The 16,108-nt window shown below is 46.9% G+C and overlaps 1 protein-coding gene across 1 annotated transcript in view; it reads right to left on the bottom strand.

Moving 5' to 3' along the window:
• The window catches only part of EBF1 (EBF transcription factor 1), a 479,517-nt gene that overhangs the window by 139,547 nt on the left and 323,862 nt on the right, over nt 1–16,108 (bottom strand). The gene's annotated exons all lie outside the window — the stretch shown is intronic.

The following is a 16,108-nucleotide window of genomic DNA, read 5'->3' as shown; positions in this document are numbered from 1 at the left end:
TGGTACGGGATGAATCAATGGTAAGGGGTAGTGAGCTGTGTGGTACGGGATGAATCAATGTTAAGAGGTAGTGAGCTGCGTGGTACAGAATGAATCAATGGTAAGGGGTAGTGAGTTACGTGGTACAGGATGAATCAATGGTAAGAGGAGGAGGAGCAGCAGGCAGATGGGAGAAGAAAATGAAAAGACGATGACAGATTCTCCAGACCCATTGTGTGCACATGCTCCCTATGTGTCCACCATCCCTTTTGTACCAACTCACTGTCATCCAGCCAAGCAGGCCTTGGTCCAAAAGACCCATCTTCGGAGGGAAGTTGTTTCTTCTGACCCCAGTCTTCAAAATATTAGCCCACCAAAATGCTCCTCCGTGTATTCTCCGTTCACTTCACCTACACTGCACCTTCCTTTAAGCCTTTATCTGAGATACAAGTATATATCCATGCTGATGTAAGTAGCTTGTGCTCAGCCACCAACCAAAAGGTTGGCATTGAGAGTCTACTCAGAGGTCTATTCAGAAGAGGAGCTTGGTGACCTTCTTCCCAATGAGACAGTCATTGAGTATCCGAGGGAGCAGTTTCTACTCTGAAATAAATGGGGTGGCCACGAGTTGGAATCAACTGGAAGAAAACAAATATATTTCTTTGACATGGATTGCCATATGCAAATAACACCTGTTCATTACCTAGCATTGTTAAGTTTTCAAAAGCCCTTCCCATATGTGATCTCAGCTGTTCTCAAATCAACCCTGAGAAGTCAATGTTCCTCTTAATTCCATTTTACAAATGAGCTCCCCTTGAGTTTGAGAGTCTGAGAATCCACTTGGATTAATATTTGCAAACTGTTTACTGTGTTCATCAGCACACATACACGTATTTAAATATTTAAAATGTCCAACTTACCCTTTTAATTTGGTGTTCATCTGAACTGTCTGCTCAAGCTGGCTAAAACAGTCACTCCAGTCATGGAGATACAGCCCAAACCCCATAAAATATTAGTTGTGCAAAGCCTTATTCTCAAGAGAGAGGGTGGGTATTTATGAACTTTACAGAATATTACTACTCCATTTCCAAGTTAAGTTATTTTCCCCCTAAGACTCAGGCCCACATATGAAATATAGTAAAATCTCTCTTTACCTTCTTCTCTTTCCAAGTTCAAGAAAAAGCATCCTAATACAATACCACAGGTGCCAATTGCAACACAAGATCATTGAAATTACTGTCGGATTTCCCAGGCTTAGACGCTTTTCTATTGTTACAAGTTGAGCTGCTACACACACACACACACACACACACACACACACACACACACACACGCAGTTTCAACAACCAATACTTCTGTAAATGATAGACAACTTCTACGACTTAACATAAAGAGAAGTTACCGTTAACTGTCATTTTACTCACAGTAGTGTTCATGTTAGAACTGTGTGCCTGCTCTCTCTCTCTCTCTCTCTCTCTCACACACACACACACACACATACACACAAGCTTACTAATTAAAGAAAAAAGGGGGAAATGCCTCCAAACTCACTGCCACAGGTTGGTGCCGACTCACCGGGACGCGCTAGGTCAGGGTAGAATGGTCCCTGGGGGTTTCCGAGGCTGCAGCTCTTTAGGGGAGTAGACAGCCTCTGCTTTCTCCCGAGGAGCAGCTGATGGTCTCCGACGACTGACCTTGCAGTTAGCAGTGCAGAAAGTAGCCACTGGGCCACCAGTGCAGCTGGCAAAGAGATTGTCCTAAAATGCTATCTCAATAGTATTTTGCCCCAACTATTTTTTTTTTCTATTTGGGCCACAAGGATTGACATCCACAGCCCATCATCAAACCAAATCAAGAAAAGCTCCTAGGGTTCTGCCAGAGTTGAAAGGCAGAGAAATCGCTGGTTGGACTTTATAGATCTGTTGCCACAGAGTTGGATGATTTAGCCAGGAGATTCTATCAAAGCAAAGCAAAACTAGTTGTCATCTAGTTGACTTCAATTTATGGTGGTCCCATGTGTATCATAATAAGTCTATACTCCATAGGGTTTTCAGTGACTGATTTTGTTGGAAATCGATCAGAGGTACCTCTGGGTGGACTGGAAATTCAGTGTACAGTTAGCAGCAGAATGCACCACCCAGAATTCCTTCTAGGGAAGAAAAAGATTGCTCTAATTCATAAAAACATATATTTTCCTCCCTATCAGGGTTTGTACTTGACTATCAACCAAAAGGTGCCATGCAAGAAAGCCCTGGCAATCCACTCCCATGAAGAATGCTGCTGTTATTACTAGCTGCCCCTTGAGCGGGTGCCGGTTTATATGGCTCCCGTGTGTTTCAGGGCTCCACGGGGTTGGCTTGGCTGTGATCTCTACAAGAGCGGGTCGGCAAGCCTTGGCTTCTGCCATGCTCCTGGATGGGGTCACACTGCCAACCTGCAGATTACCCTTCAGGGCAAATTGTTCTCGGGACCCAGGAAGTGCTCCATAAAGATGACTGCCCAGAAAAGACACCGTGAGGCAGAATCATCTCAGTAGCAATGGCTGGGACTTGGGCTTGTTTTCAAGTAATGATAAAACACGCTGGGAATTCTGGGATGCACCCCCATTGTTCACAGGTCTGGAGATAAAATACCTAAAAGCATCTGCCTCCAGCCAGGCTCGCAGTAGGCAACTCTGTACCTGTTGGCTTCAACACTCAACACAAAAGTAAATAACAACAATGAATCAAAGCAATCAAACAAGAAACCAAAGCCAAAGCTGTCCCGTCAATTCTAACTCAAACCAGCCCTAGAGCACAGACCCACTGAGGGTTTCCAACGCTGTTGATCTTTATGGAAGCAGACTGCCACAGCTTTTTTCCATGGAGCGGTTGATGGGTTAAAACCACAGGCCTTTCTGTTAGCAGCCAAGCACTTTGACCACTGGGCCACGAGGGTCTCTCAATTTAAAACACACACACACCCCCTTCTACCTAAGAATTAAAGCATCATGCTATCTATATTTATACTTGTTTGTATCTTAAAGTTTTGATTGTTTTGCTCCAAGGTCGATGAAAGGCATGAATGTGCTAAGAATCGGCCCCAAACCTGACACCGTCTGTGTTCCTATTCCCCGGGTCCTCTGTTACATTTCTTCCTGGCATCTCAGGTAGAGAATGTGGGTTTGAACAACTGGTGTGCTGCTGACTGTAATGGCCAATTAAATAAGTCAGCAACACAGGAGCATATGTTCACATATGAAATATTGATTGATTTCACAGATTGGGATAAAAATACATTAGTCCTTGGGTTCCACTTTCATGCTGGCCCATCAGACACAGGTCGGCCCAGGCAGATCTACGGCTGCATCCTGAGGGCTCGGGAGCATCCCTTTAGCGCTTCACATTGCTCCTCTTTCTCTGCGACTGTCCGCGTTCCTGGGTCAGTGCTTCTGCTCTGACTGACCAGCAACTTATGTTTAAGCAGCATCTGAACTACAAGGTCATCTCCCAGCCAACTTACCCACGGCAGGTTGGCAGCGAGGCAATAATCCTCTAATTCAGGCTGCAGATTTTTCCCTTGCTCCTCTGCAGGTAAATCTTTCTATTTTCTTTTTCTCCCTGAGGATGCTAACATCATGCTGATGGCATCGTGTTCATCTGATAAGGATGATGATCTCCTAATTTCTATAAAGTCTCATTTCTGTCCACTGAGTATTTCAAGTTGCAGGGCTGGCACAGAGAGATTGCGATGAGGTGCCCGATAACGTGACGTGATACGAGGATTTTTTTTATCTTAACCCAGAAAAGCACCTTCCCATATATCACAGCACATGCCAACTGACTGACCCTGGGGATTTGCACAGATCTGGCTTTTCAATTTGCCTTTGAGTAACGTTGTCAATTTGCTCCAATTGAAGCAGGTATTACATTACGGGCTCAAATAGCAGGATAATTTCCCTCTGTGCCTGAAGTCCAGTGATAGGGGATTGGCATTGACTAAACAGTGAGAAAGAACGTTGCTGATGACCGCCTTGTGTCGGTGACTTCGAGTGCCAAAAGCTAACTCTATTCTAGCTAGCCACAGCCAAATCCTTGAAAGTTGGCCTCAGTTTTCCTCTTGTGCTAAATGGGTGTAATAAGTGCTGCCCTCCCACGGCTGCTGAGGGCATTAAAAGAGACGATGCAAAGTGTGTAGTAAGTGCTGAGAGACTGCTCCTAGTACTACCACCCAAAATCATCATCACCAGAAATACTGGTCCCCAAACTAGCATTTATTGGACAATGAATTCTGCTGCGAGTAAGGAAATTCACCTGTGAGTAAGGAAATATCCCCAAGTCACTAGTCAACCCTAGTGTCATGTCTGAATTTATTTTCTCAACATTAGATCTCAGATTTATCCAAACACTTTCCCTCATAGCCCTGCTCCTAGCTGCTAATGTGCTGACCCAGTGGGAGGTTTTGAACATCCTTTCCCATTTGCCGAAAAGTGCCCCTTCTTGTTTGTGGACTACATTCTCCTCCTCCTTGTTTTAAATTTTTAAGAAATCTTCCTGATTCTTCAGACTCGACGGAGCCCCTTTGTTTTACATCCTCGTGTCCTGGTTATTATAGGCTGTTTGAGACTATTTTGGGTGGCACAGGTGACAGAGTGGAACCCCACAGAGGACTTTCTAGGCTGTCAGCTGAACAGGATCAGATGGCCAACCCTTTCTCACGGAACCCCAGGGGCAAACTCACCCCACCAGCCTTTCAGTTATTAGCAATGAACTTCGGACCACCACACCACCGTGTTTCCCTGGTGGCTGGTGTCTCTCCACTTAGTGCAGCACTAACCCTAACTGCAATTTACATAATTATCAGGTAATCACTTGCTCAATACAGACCCATAAACATGCACACACATGTATATGAGTCTAAACTCTACATCACAAGTGTCCCTGCCTTGTTCATCTCTGTATCTTATTATCTCATATCATACACAATCAGTAAATAGACCAAGAGTTGCGTAAGCAAATGAATCCCTGAGAAATCATCATACTGATTAAGATAGTAAGGAACTAAACACTTGCTTAAACATGGAGAACCGTTCAAGCCCTTGTTAGCAATCTGCAACACTCTCAGGTTGGGCTTCCTAAGCGGAATGTGGTGTCCCAGGCTGATCCGCAGCCTATCTCAGCAGCTGGCACTCCATTCTCCTAGGGGTTAAAATTAGCACCAGAGCACCCCCCTCCCACCCCATCCCCTGCAGTGGGCTATCATCAAGCAAGGGTCCAGGTGGATCTTGCTGACAGATGTTAAGGTTAGAAGGAAGGGTAGCGACCAGATGAGAAAACAGAGCCACCCCCTTCCGGAGGTACCAGGACTTCCTGTCTTTAGGCCTGGCTGGTTCCTGCCCACCCTGCCCCTCCCCCATGCACCAGTTTGAACACAGTTGCTCTTCTTTCTGTCATTTGAACTCAAATCCTATCTGGGAAATTGATGGGCGATCCTGCCCCTGACAACACAATGTCAGCGTTGCTCAGTGTCCAGCTGGTTCTGTATATATTATCATAATGTGCTGCCTGGGTGGACCCCGGCTGAGTCTCTGCTCAAATCCTCCCTTCCAAACTAATTGTTACCCTTGACAGGCAGGCACTACTGGTTAAAAAGTAAAACAAAGACCGACTTGGGGGAAATTTGGATTGCTCAAATCCTATTAAGACATCAATGTTATTCATTGGTAAACTGAGTCAAAAAGATCCTCATTTAGAAAGTAGTATTTGACACGTGTGTGTGTGTGTGTGTGTGTGTGTGTGTTCCCTAGAGTCTTTCACTGTTGCCTGATGACTTTAAAAGTCTTACTTCTCCTAATCCTGAAATCCTCCGTGGCAGTGGGTGTCGCACGCCACGCATGGTTCTGCCCTCTCCTTTGCTTGGAGGTTGGGCGGCTAACTGCAGGGTCAGCAGCTGGAAAGCACCCGCCGCTCCACGGGGAAAGAAGTAACTTGTCTGCTCCCCTAAAGAGCTACAGTCTCGGAAACTCACCAGGGGAGGGCTACCCTGTCCAATAGGGCCGCCAGGAGTCAGAATGGACTCAACAGCCATGAGTTTTTCAGTTTGGGGGCACTTGATGGAGCCCTGGTGATGCTGCAGGGCATGCATTGTTCTGCAAACTGCATTGTGGAGGTTCAAATACACCAGTCACCCCACACAAGAAAGATGAGGCTGTCTGCTTCTTCCATGCAGGTTCACAGCCTAGGAAACACTATACAGGGTCACTGTGAGTCGGAATATTCTAGATGGCAGTGGATTTGGGTACCACTTATACTATTCTTCACTCAATATTAATGATTTGTTATTTTTATTTAGACCAACTTTTTCTTTATATTTAGCTAGCCCTAAGCAATAATAGCTAAGAGGTTACAGGTTGTTATCCTTAATGATTAAGCATTAAGATAAGCATATAATGACTTTAAGAAACTTGTGTTAAGTGTTTCCCCCCATCACCTAAAATCAGCTCACATAACTGCACGGAACGCATTAGTCTCAAAACTAACTCCTCACCTCCAGTGGACTAGATACTACATCCTCTCAGCTGGAGGAACTCAGGGAGAAGATGTCTGCTGAGAGTTGGTTACCTAAGATACATGTGGTGTGTACATCATATCTTTTGCCCTGTCATGCCTCCTAAAAACACTGTCAAGCTCCTGGCTATAAGCTGGCCTTAAGTCGGTCCTGTGAAGTGACCATCACCTTGGCCTTGATGGACCACTCACCAGGGCTGTGTGTGGGCAGCTCTTCAGAGATAGGACACCCTTGGAGGTCATCAGCTGTGTTCAAATGGCAAATGGCCAAGGGCTCTACCAAGCCCCACCTACCCCCAACCCCTTCCCTAAACTGATGAGGAAACATAGACCAAGAGACATTAAAGTACCTCCTACATGATGTCACAGAGCCATGAGACTTTGTTTTGTTTCTTCTTGTTTAGCCTTGAGAGTGTTAAAACAAACAAAAACATCCAGGCCCTGGCCATTATTTCAGACAACTCACACTGAGGAGAGTTTACTCACAGCCCACAGAAGCGTCTACCTGCGCTTTCGCATCACTCGGATTCTCGGCTTTTCAGACGCAAAAAGTCCCCAGGGCGGGCATCTCCTGTGCTGTCTGTAGAGAAGCCCCTGCTTTGTCATACCCCACTTGGCAAATCAGCACGACTGGAAAGTTTTTGGTTTTGTAACCAAATATAAAGCAGAAAATTAGGCTTCAAAAATTGTCTGCTATTTCTGCCCAAAATATACGCATAAAGCAGCATACACACACACACACACACACACACACACACACACACGCATGCTTCTTGAAATAACAAGGCGTGACTCTCTCATCTATCAAGTCAGATGAAACACAAAAGACTGGCAGTTCCCCATAGTTGATAGGTGTGTCCAGGGACTTTTATATGAGAAAATAGCTCCTTACAGCCTTATCTGTTTCCCTGTTACTTTTAGTCGCAGTTTCAGTAACATTTCAGTATCCTAAGGAAGATACTATTTGTATCAGAAGAGGCTCTAACTCTTTTCTCGTGGTCTCCTTCCCCTGGCTTTGTATACATGCCAGAGAGCCCATATGGTCAACAAATGAATTCCAGAGAGATGAGTTACAATATCCTTGTGAATAAATAAAACACTACCTGCCTCTTTCTTATCATTCTCGTCCCATAGACAATATCCCAGGCACCGCCTCAAAGCAGCATGTCCTTTATTTGATCAGTAGAATGTGGTACTGTCGTAGCAGAAGGTGGAGCTGGGAGGGGGGCCGGTTACTGGAAGAGAGTGAGCTGCGAGGTACAGATGTCCAGTCTGTCCTGCTTCCCTGTGCTGCTGTCGTTGTACGATGTGCTCAGGGTTACCTTTGAACAGGGCTACCTACACCAACAGCACAACTGCCTGCCCTGCGCTGAGACCAAGAGAGGACAACGGGATAGGAGATGAAAAGTCGTGTTGTAGAAGGTGTGAGAGAAATAGGTAAAAGGAAGGATTCTGGAATTGCACGTTCTGAGTTTGGATCCTGGAGCAACTACTTATTTGTGCAACAACTCTGGGCAAGTTACTTTCTCTTGCTTTAGCCTCAGTTTCTGCATCTTTGCAATGGGATATCCATAGGACTCTATTATTGGGCATAGCAAGAGCTCAATGGTTCTCATTATTCCTTTTGTAATTGCTGTAAATATATATATATATATATAGCTTTAGCTAAGTCACTGTCCATCTCAAGGCCTCGAGATTTTTGTATCTGTAAAATGAAGACATTAAGTGTTCTATCTCATCAGATTTGCTGGGTAATGGAATGAGGGGGTGCGTATAAAATGCTCCCCTCGGTGTTGGTCCATAGTGAATGCTCTATAGATGGTAGCTGGTAAGAGTCCAAAAACAACAGCGGCAGTGATAGCAAGACTAACAAAAGCATTATGGCCTGGCCTGGCACATTGCTATCAAGCATGGCACTTAAGCCTGAGCACCACTTCTCCAGCGTCAGCAACGCTGCTGGTGGTGTCGTGTTCAAATAAGGATAACAAAGATTATCTGCTTAGTTAGCAGTTACCTATTGCTCATGAAGTCTTTAATCTGCCCGAAGCTGAGATCTTGCTGGCTTCCAGGTCCGCAGTGTTAGGATTTCTGGCGCTATCTGCTTTATGAATTACTCAGGCGATACACTGAAAATCAGTCTTTCCTTACAGCCCTGTGCGTTATCTTGACTACTTGACGCCTTCTTTATATTTCAAGAGAAGACAAAAGATATACCTTCCTAACTGCTCGAGGAAAAGCCCCGGTGCTCTCTGCCATGACACATCTGGATAGGCTTCACCCGCATGCTCTGTTCTTGCATATGCCTTCCTTTTGCAAGTGGAGAAGTCGACTGCTAAGCTGTCAGATGCTACCTTCAGTCACAACAGAGGAGGCTGGCATTTCTCTATTTAATGTGGACCCCTCACCAACATAATCCTGCCTTGTGGGCCCGGCTGGGATTTGCATGGAAACCAGCCACAGGACCCTGTCACACACCTGTGTGTGCAGCTCTGCATCGCCCATCCCCTGCTTTCACCCGGAATGGACACCCAGGGCCAGAGACGAGTGATTTTATAGACCTTCGTCTTCTGAGCCATGGAGTGCTGGAATGAGAGGGAAGTTTGACCAGAGAAAAGCTTAGGTCAATGTGAATTGCAAGGGCAGCAGCTGGGGAGCGATCTCCAGTGCTCTGACATAGTGTGTTTCCTGGGAACCAGAAATCAGTGCAGGCACGAAGCCCACATCTGATGGCTAGTATGCCCTGGGCTAGTGGGAAAGACACTGCGTAGATTCTTCCATGAATTAGCCATGCGACTATCAACGTCTATCAGTATGTCATATTGTGGTGGCTTGCAATGCTGCTATAATGCTGGAAGCTTCAGCAGAGCTTCCAGACTAAGACGGACTAGGAAGAAAGTCCTGGTGAGCTATTTCCAAACATTATCTAATGAAAACCTTATGGATCACAGCAGAATATTGCCAGATACCGTGTTGGAAAATTGGAAGCCACGCAAAACACGGTACAGGACCAGGCAACCCTATGTTCTGTTATACACAAGGCCACTGTGAGTCAGAGCCAACGTGATGGCAACTGAGAGCCACTGTGGGAAGGTGGTCAGGTGATAGACCATCTCTGGACCTTCGTGATTCTCTGTAAAATGTGGAGGGGGTGAACTGGAAGACCTCCAGATTCCCCCGGCCCTTCACCCAGAACTAGCTGTGACTGCATCGTGGCTTGCGGTGGGAAGGGAGAGCCCCACCTAGAGAGGCATGTTCCCCACTGTAGCTTTTAGATCATGTTCACTCCGGTGTTAGCATTGTTGGAGCTGACAAGTCGTATATGTTAAATAGGTCCACTATGGCAGGGGCCCTACAATTTAACCACCGGAAAAAGGTGAGGGTCTCACTAGCTCCAAGAGAGGCTCATTGGTCAACTCTTTCTACATCCCTCGTGGGGGGTTGGGGGGGAAGTAGATCAATAGACAAAAGCCATATGGAAAAAGAACTCACAAAACATTTCACTTTCTTCCTATATTGAATGCTCTAGCTATTGATCGAATGAGAGTCATCAGGGAGACAGCTCCAAGCCATGAGCAATTCCGAGGGGGGCTTCTCAAGTCCAGCAAGCAAGGGCAGAGTTATAACCAGCTCCAAGTAATCTTGCCCTGGGCTTTCATGGACACTAGGAGCCTATGTAATTGAAACTGAGTTCATCAACGCTTGGCTTGGACCCATCCTGTTTTCACAATCGCCATCAAGGCCGTAGCCTGACCAGCCCACATGGGCCTGCACGAGCTGGTCCTTGGCCACCGCCCCAGTATGATCTCCTGCACCCTGCCTTTGATGGGAACAGCAAAACCCATGCCTGTCTCCTTTTTGTTCTTTGAGCTCACCTAAGCCAAACAGCCTTTGCACACACAGCTCCTTCTGCCTGGAAACTTTTTTTCCAATCCCCTTTGCCTGGTGTAAGCATATTCGTCTTTTATGTTGGGGCTTAACCATGATTTTCTTTAGAGAAGGTGTCCCTGATGCTCACTCATCCCCGTCCCTTTCTGGGTTGCCTTTCTTATACAACTTTAATTAATGAATGGCCAATTGTGTTTAATATCTGTTTTCTCTATTTAGAAGACAGGGGACATGACCGCTTTGTACTGCTCAACTTCGAATCTGGCATGTCCTGGATGCTCAGTGCGAAGGAATGAGAAGGAATTGGGTACTTAAACTGTACCTTATTGCACCTTACTCCTTGGCAGGAGATCCAGAGAAGAAGTTATATCCAAAATGGGGAGCAAGGGTCTCTGTTTCCCGAAGCCCTGCTCTTCAAACGGCACTTCTGAAAGGTGTGTTAGGGGAGGCACGAGTCCATGGCTCAAGTTCAGATCACCATAGAACAGCACGTGCTAAAAGGAGATTTAGCAGAAAGGAAGGCTGCTGACTTCTGGAAAGATTTCAAGGTCTTGGAAACCCAAGGGGGCAGTTCCACTGTGTCCTTTATCGGGTCACTATGAGTCGGAATCGACTTACTGGCAGCGAGTTTGGAGATGTCTGGAGTTGGAAACGAGGCGCACAGAGGACTCGCGTTTCTCTCCCCTTCACTGCACACAAAAGCTGACCTCCGGCGAATTGAAGTGACTTGCCCAGAGTCACACAGTAGGTCAAGGCAGAGTCAGGGCTGGAGCCCAGGTAGACAGCTTGATCCTCCTTCTCCTGCCAGACACAACTTGCTTCTTAAGGCCTCCTCAGCCGCAGGAGCGAGTAGAGGGGCCTCTCTTTTCTCTTGGCAGCTCCCTGCTCACTTGTGATTAGGAGTAGCCGCCCCACACGGGAGCCACCTCTCGCCACATGGTCATCAAACAACACATGTCAATGCAGCTGGGTCCCGGGAGTCAATGGGGTCAGACACCCAGGGGCAACCCACAGAAGCAAAAAACTGCTTCTGTCTGGAGCACAAGGATTAAAGAAGGTCAAATGCTAAAGAGCAAGAATAACACCATATTGTCAGGGACAGCTGGAGAGGGGCACTACCAACTGAAAGGTCAGAAGGAGCCCGTGGTGGCGGCCCGTAAACCTGATCCGCTCGCTCTGCGGCTCGCTTCAGCAGAGGTCCCCACCGCTCCGCCATCTCTGCAGGGATCCCTGTGCTAGCCCGAGCTGGACCTTTGTGTGAGGGTCCTGGCACGTTTACACGTCCCTTCTCAGTCTTCACGATGCTTTCGAGGGAAATGAGATCCAGCCATTTCCGAAGCCCAAAAAGGTACCTTTCAGCCATTTTTCCATTAAAAGAAGAGGGAAGTTACTTTTAAAGCTGCCCTTTTTTTTTGAGTCAGACAAGCAGAACCTCGCTTCAGAACTCACAAGCATTAAACAAAGTTTATATTTTAAAAAGTCTTGGCTTATAGCACCACTAGTTTTCCAAGCACAGATGAGTTTTACAAATGCATCAGAACTGAAGAGAAGAAACAGCTAGATGTGAAGCAGAGCTGAATGCTCAGACCTCTCAGTTTGCTCCCCACCCCACCCCACCCCCTGCCCCGAGACCCCCACGGAGGCCCATTCTCTATGGATCCAAAAAGGGGAGGGGGTGGGAAGCAGAAAGGAGAACAGGAAAAAACACATGCTTGCCAAAATAAAAAAATGTCCCCTAAAAAAAAAAAAGGCATTTAAACTGCTTGTCAGCCAGCTTCCTGACAAAGCCACAGAGTGTATTCACAGGCATTTGCATAAATGCTGCCGGTGAGTTCACCATAGCTGCTAGCGCTAATGGTACATAAAGTAATTTAGTCACTTCTGCCGGCATTCTGTGTCAGGATGATGAGCACCGGCACTCTGCCTTGTTGCACATTAGATCATTAGATAATAAAGTGTTAGCGCATGCAAGCTGACAGGGTCTCCGCACTCTTGCATTGTGAGGCCGCCGCATTTTGCCACTGGGGGTGAAAAATCGAGAAACTGATGCCACAACTGGCCTTCCATTCAAATAAACAACAACCAGAAACTCGGAGAACAGCCACCATAACAACACACAGTCCCCAGGACTGGGCCCCAAAGACAAGGAGACAAGGGGCAAGTCATGGAGTCTGGTGCTTTCCATCACCCATTACTGAGTGCCGGCAACGGGGCTCCTTTAAGAGTACCAGAGGGGGCTGCTTGTGTGTGTGTGTGCGCGTAAGGGCAGGGCTGGGGATACCTAGTGATCTGCTCCCTCAAAGATTCAAATCAGAAACAACCCCAGTGCCATCAAGTTGATTTCAACTCACGGTGACCCTACAGGGCTGAGTAAAACTGCCCCCCGTGGGTTTCCAAGGCTATAACTCTTCACGGGAGCAGAAACTTCATCTTTCTCCTGCGGAGCCATTGATGAAGTCGAACTACTGACCCTGCGATTAGGTGCCCAACACATAACCCACTAAACCACCAGGGCTCCTCTTTATAGACTGCTGCCTAGAAAAGGGTCTATGAAGATTACAGCTTTGAGAACCCAACAATAACTACCAACAAACCAAACCAAACTCACTGCCATTAAATGGATGCTGACTCGTGGCGACCCTGCAGACAGTATAGAACTGGCCCTGTGAGTTTCTGAGACTGTAGGTCTTTATGGGAGCAGAAAACAACCTTCTTTCTCCCCTGGAGTTTTGAACTGCAGTCCTTTCGGATGACAGCCCAACACATAGCCAGGATGCCATGAGGACTCCCATAGTAATAGTTTCAGCAGCCCCAAATCTGGGTGTCTTTCAAAGACTGGGACCCAAGAGTAGCTCCTTTCTGAGGAGCGACTCCCTCTCTCCCCCACTTGCCAAACCATCGAGTTGATTCTGTCTCACACCAATGCTGTAAGACCGAGTAGAGCTGTCCCACAGGGTTTGCAAGGCTGTCCTCTTTGTGGAAGCAGACTTTCAGAACTGGCTGGTGGATTTGAACTCATGTCACTTTAGTTAGCAGCCAAGTGTTTACGACTGTGCTACCAGGGCGCCCTTCTCCCACTGTGCATCTGTCATAAAGCTGCTGCTTTAAGAAGCAACTGCACTCGCCTAAACTCACCCACAAATACCCAACCGAAGAAAATCTTCATATTTATGAATGGAGAAAAGCATGACACAGAGGAGCAATTACGTGAGCTAGAGCATGCTGGGGTGCACCCTCCTTGGGCCACACAAAATTCTACGAACCAAATTTGTCTTTGTCAACTCCCATCCTTGAAATCAGGGACACTTATTTGAGCCCAGAGGTCTGTGCGTCCGTGGGTCACACAGAGGAGATGGTGCCCAATGCAAACCATGGCCTTTCCCCACTTATATGCACACAGATGAGCCTGAAAAGGGAATGTTCTTCCAAGTGGCTGACAAGCGGGGTATAAATAGCGATGTGCAGAATCGCTCAAAATAAGCCAGGCTACCTATAAATGAGATGGTGAAAAGCCCAGATGGAAGAAAATAAAGACTTCTACAGGGCTCAAAGGTGAACACATTTTTCAGTCTCACTATGCAGTAGCCATTTGAGATGGAGATGGGGGAGTGAAGAGACAGAAAGCGTGTGTACATGTGTGGAGGGAGTGGTTGTTGAAGTCTTCGAGAGGGTGTTTTCTAATTGGATAGGATTTTTCAATGGCAAGATAAAGTATTACCATACCCCCAAATCAGCAGGAATTACTGTCTGGGTCCACTCCCACACATCCCCACTGAAAGAGCTCAGCAGTCACCCTGTACGCGTAGATATTTATGTATCAGCTTGAAGTATCTAAATGAGTGGGTGGTTATGTGTGGCTGCTTGATTCATACTGCAGAGAAGCAGAGCTCTGTGTTCGCGCCAGCGCTGAGGAGCACGAGGCGGCAACCCTTTGCCTGTGCTGGGGAGAAGTGAAGGCTTTGGGGAAAGCGAGGCCCCTCTCTGGAGGAAACAGACCATCCATACCTGCAAGGCGAGCGAGTGGTAGAGAAGCAGCGAAAGGTGCCCTTTGTGTGCACTAATAAGCTGCACGGGCATTTTGTGTACCAGTCAAATAGGTGGAGAAATAAAATGCTACAATGACATGCTCTCCCCCCTGAAATATTAATAAGGACTCCTCAGGGTGGGGGGAATGTTAGAGCTGGAAGTTTAAACTTTTTAGGCCAGGGGGTCTCAAACAGTTAGCTTAGGGTAGCATGTGATTCTATGTGATACTGTTTACTTTTCTGTCCCTTCCCTTCAGTGTTTAAAAATTTTGTGATTCATTACCCACTAATGATAATGAGGAGACTTTAAACGCCTGGCAAACTGGAACATGTGGCCCCACAAGGCTCTCCTTGCCCTCTTGGCAACAGCTGGCTGGGCTCAGGGGCAGCGGTGCATGAACCTGCCAGGAGCCTGTCTCCACCCAGCCCACTTCCCTTATTTACATTTTTACCTGGCCCCCACCCAGAGCAAGATCATTCTGTGAGCAGTTGGTCGTCACCTTTGTCTTATCCAGGAAATCAAGGGCCCCCCAAAAGGTGGGGTGACTTGTCTCAGGCCACACAAGCAGCTCAAAGGTGAAACTGGGAGTTGAATTTGGGTCTCCTGGCGCCTACTGCAGGCCCCACCCCGGTCCCATCATGCTGTGGGACAATGTTTCTGGCCTCATCCTTGAGACAACCTCAGTGACTGCTCGTTTTGTTTGGGTTTGGGTGGTTTTAGGTCTTGGGGCGTTGAGGAGAAAAGGACGGTGTGCGTGAGGACAGATGCTCCCTCTTGAACTTCCCAAGAGCAGGACCGGGAGCTGGACGTGGTCTGCGCTTGGAGCACAATGGAACCAGGGACTGGGGACTTCAAACTGACACCCCAAACTGACAGCCCCGTGCAGCAGTCAACCCTGCAATCAACCAGCCACAGGCAGAAGCAGAACTTCCGCGCTGTAAGCCCGTATTCGTCAACTCGTGCCCCCTGTGAATTTGCCTGTATTTTCCTTCCTCCTTTCACCTAAACACCTCCAGTCACACAATGCCTGAAGGGGCTCCAAGGTATTAGAAAGGCAACATTACCTCAAAGTGGGGATGCGAATAATTTTAAATACAGAGATGGAACTAGGATTGTAATCATGAGCAGGTGTTTCAAATGGCCTCCTGCAAAAAGTAATATCCATCCATCTCAGCACTAATGAAACCATAAAGAAGCAGCCTTCGAAAGATGATGGTTTACTTTTAAAAGACTGTAAAACTGGATGTGGCAAAAAATCCCTTCTAAGAGCGCTACATCTGGCTAATTAATGAAAAGTATAGTCTGTGTGTTTCCTAAGCACAGAAAAAGAAAATCAGGCAAAAAAAATGGTGATAGCGGTATGTTTATTAAATTGTGATGCTGGCAGAGATGGGAGAATTCTGCCTTGTGAATTATATCGTGAACATCTCATGGCCCATGTAAAAATCAAGCACTCGGGTAGTAATTTCTGTGGCAATGTTCTAAAAATAATAGTGCCAATGTAGCAGACTGGAAAACACAGTGGGGAAGATGGGTTCAGGGTTTTATTTGAGGACAGTGGAGGAAGCTTGGTGTGTTGATTGGTACCCAGCAGCATCTCGGTTACTGTTTCATGGATGGATGGATAGATGGATGGATGGATGGATGGATGGATGGATGGATGGATGGATGGA

The sequence above is a fragment of the Echinops telfairi genome, unplaced genomic scaffold (genome assembly GCF_000313985.2).
Source record: "Echinops telfairi isolate 266 unplaced genomic scaffold, ASM31398v2 ScPeMD7_7469;HRSCAF=8507_0, whole genome shotgun sequence".
NCBI classification, from domain to species: Eukaryota; Metazoa; Chordata; class Mammalia; order Afrosoricida; family Tenrecidae; genus Echinops; species Echinops telfairi.
This window is presented reverse-complemented; position numbering and strand designations above follow the sequence as displayed.